Below are 7,590 nucleotides of genomic sequence, written 5' to 3' on the forward strand. Positions count from 1 at the left end.
ATTGAACTTATGGGGAGAATGGATGAGCACAATGAGAATCTCAACAGAGAGACAGTAAGCATAAGAAAAGGACATAGAAAGCATAAAAAAGAACCAGACAAAAATGAATACAATAACTGAAATGAATACAATAACTGAAATGAAAAATATACTAGAAGGATTCAGCAGTAGATTGGACAAAGTAGATCGAATCAATGAACTGGAAGACAAGATAGCAAAATACACCCAATCAGAACAACAAAAAGAAAAAGGAATTTTAAAAAATGAAGATCACTTAAGAGACCTCTGGGACAACATGAAGCAAAATAATATTGGATCATAGGAGTGCCTGAAGGAGAAGAAAGAGAGCAAGGGATTGATAATCTATTCGAAAAAATAATGATAGAAAACTTTATGACCTGGCAAAGAAATTAGACATACAAGATCAGGAAGCACAGAGAGTCCCAAACAAGAGGAATTCAAACAGATTCACAAGACATATAGTTAAAATGCCAAAGATCAAAAACAAAGACAGAATCTTAAAAACAGCAAAAGAAAGGCAAAAAGATATTTACAAGTGTACCCGCCTAAGAATGTCGCCTGATTTTTTAATGGAAACTTCAGGCCAAAGGGACTGACAAGAAATATTCAAAGTTATGAAAAACAAGAATCTACAACCATGCATACTCTACCCAGGAAAGCTTTCACTTAAAATGGGTGGTGAGATAAATAGCTTTTCAGACAGGAAAAAGCTTAAGGAATTTATCACCAATAAGCCGATATTACAAGAAATGTTAAAGGACTTCTGTAAAAAGAGAAGGGGTATAAAAGAAAATATAAATAGCAAATACAAATAATAAAATGGCAGTAACTATATGGTTATCGATAATCACTTTAAATGTAAATGGATTAAATGCTCCAATCAAAAGATACCAGGTAGCTGAATGGTTAAGAAAACAAGACTCATGCATATGCTGTCTGTAAGAGACCCACTTCTGATCAAATGACACATAGACTGAAAGTAAAGGGATGGAAAAAGATATTTCACTCAAACGGAAATGAAATATAGAAAAGCCCGTATAGTGATACTTATATCAGATAAAACAAACTTTAAAAAAAGCTATAATAAGAGAAAAGAAGGGTATTACATAAAGATAAAAGGACCATAAATCAAAAGGACACAACCCTAGTAAACATATACACACACAACATAGGAGTACCTACATACATAAAGCAATCATTGACTGAATAAAAAAGAGATCAACAGTAATATACTAATAGTAGGAGACTTTAACACCCCATTGACACCAATGGACAGATCTTCTAGTTAAAGAATCAATAAGGAAACAATAGGTGTAAAAGACACTAGACCAGATGGATTTAATAGATATTTTCAGAGCATTTTGCCCCAAAGCAGCAAAATACACATTCTTCTCAAGTGCACATGAAATGTTTTCCATGACAGACCACATGTTAGGATACAAAATAAGTCTCAATAAATTTAGGATTGAAATTATATCAACTGTCTTCTCGGATCGCAATAGTATAAAATTAGAAATGAACTACAAGAAAAAAATTGGAAAATACACAAACACATGGAGACTAAATAACATGCTACTGAAAAATAAATGGGTAATTAATGAGATCAAGGAAGAAATCAGAAGATGCCTAGAGACAAATAAAAACACAGTGACTCAAAATCTATGGGACACAATGAAGGTAGTCCCAAGAGGGAAATTCATAACAACACAGGCCTACCCCAAGGAACAAGAAAAAGCTCAAATAAACAATCTAACCTTACACTTCAAAGAACTAGAAAACAAATAGCAAACAAATCCCAAAGTGAATAGAGGGAAGGAAATAAAAAATATCAGAGCAGAAATAGAGTCTAGAAGAACAATACAAAAGATTAATGAAACTAAGAGCCAGTTCTTTGAAATGATAAAATTGACAGACCCTTAGCCAGATTCATCAAGGAAAAAAGAGAGAATACTCAAATAAATAAAATCAAAAATGAAAGAGGAGATATAACCATGGACTCCACAGAAATACAAAGGATCATAAGAAAATACTACAAGTAATTATATGCCAACAACTTGGAGAATCTGGAAGAAATGGATACATTCCTGGAACCATCCAATTTCCCAGGACTGAGTCAAGAAAAAACAGAAAATCTGAACCAACTAATTACCACCAAAGAAATCAAATCAGTAATCAAAAACCTCCCAGATGGGACCAGGTGAAGTTTACCAAACATTCAAAGTAGAATTAACATCTAATCTTCTCAAACTATTCCAAAAATTTCAAGAAGAGGGAAGGCTCCCTAACTCCTTTTGTGAGATCGTTATTACTTTGATTCCAAAATCAGACAAAGATGTTACAAAAAAAGAAAACTATAGTCCAATATCTCTTATGAACATTCATGCAAAAATCTTCAACAAAATATTAGCAAACCGAATTCAGCAATACATTAAAAATATCATACACCACGATCAAGTTGCATTTATTCCTGGGATGCAAAGTTGGTACGATATCCACAAATAAATTAATATGATAAACCACATTAACAAATAAAAAGATAAAAACTATATGATCATATCAATAGATGCAGGAAAAACATTCAACAAAATCCAGCATCTATTTATGATAATAACTCTCAGCAAAGTAAGAATAGAGGAAACATACCTCAACATAATAAAGGCCATTTATGACAAACCTACAGCTAACATCGTACTTAATGGGGAAAGGTTAAAAGCATTTTCTTAAGATTTGGAACAAGACAAGGATGTCCACTTTCACCACTCCTCTTCAATGTTGTATTGGAAGTCTTAGCCACAGTGATAAGACAAGAAAAAGAAATAAAAGTATCCGAATTTCAAGTGAAGACATAAAACTCTTGCTATTTGCTGATGACATGATACTATATAGAGAGAATCCTAAAGATTCCACCAAAAAAGCTGTTAGAACTGATCAATAAATTGAGTAAAGTAGCAGGTTACAAAATAAATATTCAGAAGTCAGTTTCATTTTTATACACCAATGATGAACTTTCGAAAAGAGAAATTAAGAAAACAATCCCATTTACAATTGTGTAGAAAATTATAAAATACCTGGGAATCAAATTAACCAAGGAGGTAAAAGATCTTTTCTAAGAAAATTATACATTATTGAAAAAAGAAATTGAAGAAGATACAAATAAATGTAAGCAAAAACTGTACTCATGAGTAGCAAGAATCAGTGTCATTATAATGGCCATACTACCCAAAACAACCTATAGATTCAGTGCAATCCCTATCAAAATACCAATGGCATTTTTCAGAGAGCTAGGACAAATAATCCTAAAATTTATATGGAACCACGGAAGACACTGAATAGCTATAGCAGTCTTGAAAAAGAATAAAGTTGGAAGTGTTATACTACTTGATATCAAATTATACTAAAAGAGCATGGTACTGGCATAAAAACAGATACATCGATCAATGAAACAGAATAGAGAGCTCAAAAATAAATCCATGCCTATATGCTCACCTAATATATGACAAAGGAAGCAAGAATACACCCTGGGGTAAAGACAGTCTCTTCAATAAATGTTGTTGGGAAAATTGGACAGATACATGCAAAAAAAAAAGAAAGAAAGAAACTGTATCACCTTCTTATACCATATACAAGAATAGACTCAAATTGATTAAAGACTTAAATGTAAGACCTAAAACCATAAAATTTCTAGAAGAAAACATAGGCAGTAAACTCTCTGATATTACTAACAGTAATTTCTTTTTGGCTATATCTCCATGGGTAAAGGAAAGAAAAGAAAAAATAAACAAATGGGACTACATCAAACTAAAAAGTTTTTGTACAGCAAAGGAAACCATCAACAAAACAAAAAGACAGCTTACTAATTGGAAGAAAATATTTGCTTATTATACATCTGGTAAGAGATTAATGTTCAAAATATATAAAGAATGCATACAACTCAACAACAGAAACAAACGATCCAATTAATAAATGGGCAGAAGACCTGAACAGATACTTCTCCAAAGAAGAAATAGAGATAACCAATAGATATATTAAAAGATGCTCAAGGTCACTAATAATCAGAGAAATGCAAATTAAAACCACAATGAGATTACTTCACACCTGTCAGAATGGCTATCATCAATAAATCAAAGAACAGGTATTGGCGAGGATGAGGAGAAAAGGGAACTGTCATACATTGTTGGTGGGATTGCAGATTGGTATAGCTACTATGGAAAACAGTGTGGCGGTTTCTCAAAAAATTAAAAATGAATATACCTTTTGACCCAGCAATTGCACTTCTGGGTATTTATCCAATGAAAACCAAAACAATAATTTGTAAAGATCTATGTACCCTAACATTCATGACAGCACAATTTACAATCACCAAGATATGGATGCAACCTAAATGTCCATCAGCAGATGATTGGATAAAGAATTGATGGTTTATATATACAATAGAATATTACTCAGCCATTAAAAAATGAAATCCTACCATTTGCAATGACATAGATGGACCTAATGTTTATTGTGCTGAATGAAATAAGGCAAACAGAGAAAGATAAATACCATGTGATTTCACTTTTCACTTATATTCAGAATCTAAGGAAGAAAAAGAACAAACCAATCAAAAACTTGACTTACAAATATAGAGGACAATTTGGTGATGCACAGAGGGGATGGGGGTAGGAGGGTTGGGAGAATGGGGTGAAGGGGTAAAGAAGCACAAATTAATAGTTGATAGATGGTTATGGGGATGGGCAACATGGCATAGGGAATGCAGTTAGCATTAATATATTGGTTAGGTGGAAAACCAGAGGAGAGAAGGAGCAATTAGGGGTATCATTTTACAAACTATATAAATGTCTAATCAATGTAGTGTATACTTGAAACTAATAAAAAAGAAAGAAAGAAAGAAAGAAAGAGAGAGAGAGAGAGAGAGAGAAAGATTGAGAGAGAGAGAGAGAAAGGAAGGAAGTAGAATGAAAGAAAGAAAGAAGAAAGAAAGAAAGAAAGAAAGAAAGAAAGAAAGAAAGAAAGAAAGAAAGAAAGAAAGAAAGAAAGAAAGAAAGAAAGAAAGAAAAGAAAGAAAGAAAAACAAAGAAGAAAAGAAACAAAGAAACAAACAAAGAACCAAGCTTGGACCAAGGACTACAGTTAACAAGAGGAAGAATCCTAGTTTTTCCATCTCTAATTTCTATGATTGTGCAAATCTAAATTAAAAACTTTGAGAATATTCAAAATAACAAATGAATGAATGAATGAATGAATAAAATGTAATTCACCTAAACGGCCAACTTTTCCAAGAAATCAAGAATTAACTTTTATCTTTACTTGTATATTTACTATTTCTGCCTTTTGTTATCAATCTTCTAAGTATTGCAGAGTTTTTTTTTTATAGTTAGCTTTTTTCATCTGAAAATGTCTTTTTCTCCTTTTGTTTTGAAGGTTACTTTGATTTCTGGGTTGAAAGTTATTTTTCTTTGAGCTCTTTATGTAATTTAATTATCTTCTTGTCTCCATGTTTCTGATATGACATTAACCATTGTTTATTTACTGTTTCTGTTTGCAATCTATCATTTTTTCTACCTCTTACTGCTTTTAAGATGTTATCTGTGGTTTTTAGCAATGTGACTAGCATGTGTCTAGGTATATAGGCATGCTTCTCTTTCTTTTTGTCCTACTTTGGTTTCACTAAACTTCTCAGTTTATAAGTCAATGCTTTGTATAGTTTTGGAATTTTTTGGCCATAGTTTTTTAAAATAACTTTTCTGGCCCATTACAATTCTTTCATCTTGGGATTTCAATTACATGAAGAATTGTGTCACCCAGATGACTGAGTTTCTATTAATTTTCAAGCCTTTACTCTCTGTTTAGATCAGATGCCCACTTCAGCTGTCTTTGAGAACTGCACTTAAGCTTATTCAGTAAATTTTTCAATTTAGTTACTATAAAAACTTGAGATTTTCCATTTAAATGTTTGTTATATTTTTATTTCTCTACTGTAATTCCTTAACACCTCTCATTAAGGCCACATTTCCCTTGTAGTTCCTGAACATGTTTGTAATAGTTGTTTTACATATTTCGCCTGATAATTAATTACCTAGGCCTTCTTGAGATCAATTTCTATTGACTGCTATTTTTCTTTGCCATTAGTCATATTTTCCTGTTTCTTTGCATATCCAGTAAACTTTTATTGTAAATAAGATGTAGTGGATGATATTTCGTAGGGACTCTAAATTGGATTATATCCCTTTGAAAAGGGCTGCTTTGTTGTTGTTTTTTGGGGGGGGGCAGTTTTCTTAGCAGCAAGTTCATTTACATACAATTACATCACATTTGTATAGGTTTGTTTTTATACTCTGCTAAGAAGGATAACTCCAAGGTGTTTCTTAAGAGTCTCTACGTTGGCTATATGCAAATTCCAAACTCTGTTTTCTCTTCTGTTCTTGTTCAGACTAGTTTTTAAACTTTGTTAATATAGGTCTAGAGTAGGAGTTACATTGGGATGTGATTCTTGCACCTAAGCTATGGCCTTTCTGGTGTCTCAACTTTATTCCTGAAGTTTTTCTAAAGTTTCTGCATTCTACTTGGGCTGGAATTTCATCCCCTACCTTTGGCCAACCTCTAATGTGTTTACTTGCCTCTCAATCTCATATCAACTAGACTGGTAATCCTTGCAAAATCTTTCATTGTATATGCCCAGCTTAATTCTTGGTCAAAGATTTGTAGGGATTTTGCAAACAGACTTGTAGTTCCCTCCTTATTTGTGTGATTTTTCTTTCTAATATCCTTCCCTGCAGATTGCAGCTCTTTTGACAGCTCCAAACTCTGAAATATGCCTCTATAGATCAGTGTTGGCCAGACCAACATACATTTACCATTTGTGATCTTCTAGTTTAGGGAGAGGTATCTTGACTATAAATATTTGGAGAAGTTCCTAACTGTCTAGGTGGTATGTGAAGTCTCCAGTTTAATTGTTGTGGGAGATATTCTCAGTAAAGGTTCTTAGTCGGCTAAAAGTATCCAGATATAAATCCATCTCAAAATTGCATTATAAGGTAGAAAACTTCAAGTTACTTCATCAATATGACATTCTCAGAAGTTTTAGGCTGTTCCCTAGACAATCCTGAGCCCTCTTTTAGTGCCACCCACAAGCCCTAACTCATTCATCCTCTTGACACATAATAATGAAGCTGAAGATAGCAACTAGTTCAGTAGTCCCTAGAAGGCTGTGTAAACAAATGTGGTATGATAGTACCCATGGGTACCTTACCAGTTTAAGCCTGTGTTTTCTTCAGGGCCTTGTCTCTACAGCCAGGAATTGGAATTTGACTGAGAAGAGAGGAAAATGAAACAGAAGGCATTGGTTCTTAACAGATGCTGAGATGGAAACTGAAAGACAGCTTTGGTTTTTAGGTTCTATCTTCCTTTGGATCTACCTTTACTGTGCTATTTCTGGCAAGCCTGGCTCTTAAAGGCACTCATCCTCCATGAATGTCCCCCTCCCCCAGTCCTAGCAACAGTGAGCATGAAAGAAGCCCCCACAACCAAGAATACCTAGTTGTATGGGAGGTATTACTCCAAGTAGCCTGT

The sequence above is a fragment of the Rousettus aegyptiacus genome, unplaced genomic scaffold, assembly GCF_014176215.1.
Source record: "Rousettus aegyptiacus isolate mRouAeg1 unplaced genomic scaffold, mRouAeg1.p scaffold_m13_p_15, whole genome shotgun sequence".
Classification (NCBI taxonomy): domain Eukaryota; kingdom Metazoa; phylum Chordata; class Mammalia; order Chiroptera; family Pteropodidae; genus Rousettus; species Rousettus aegyptiacus.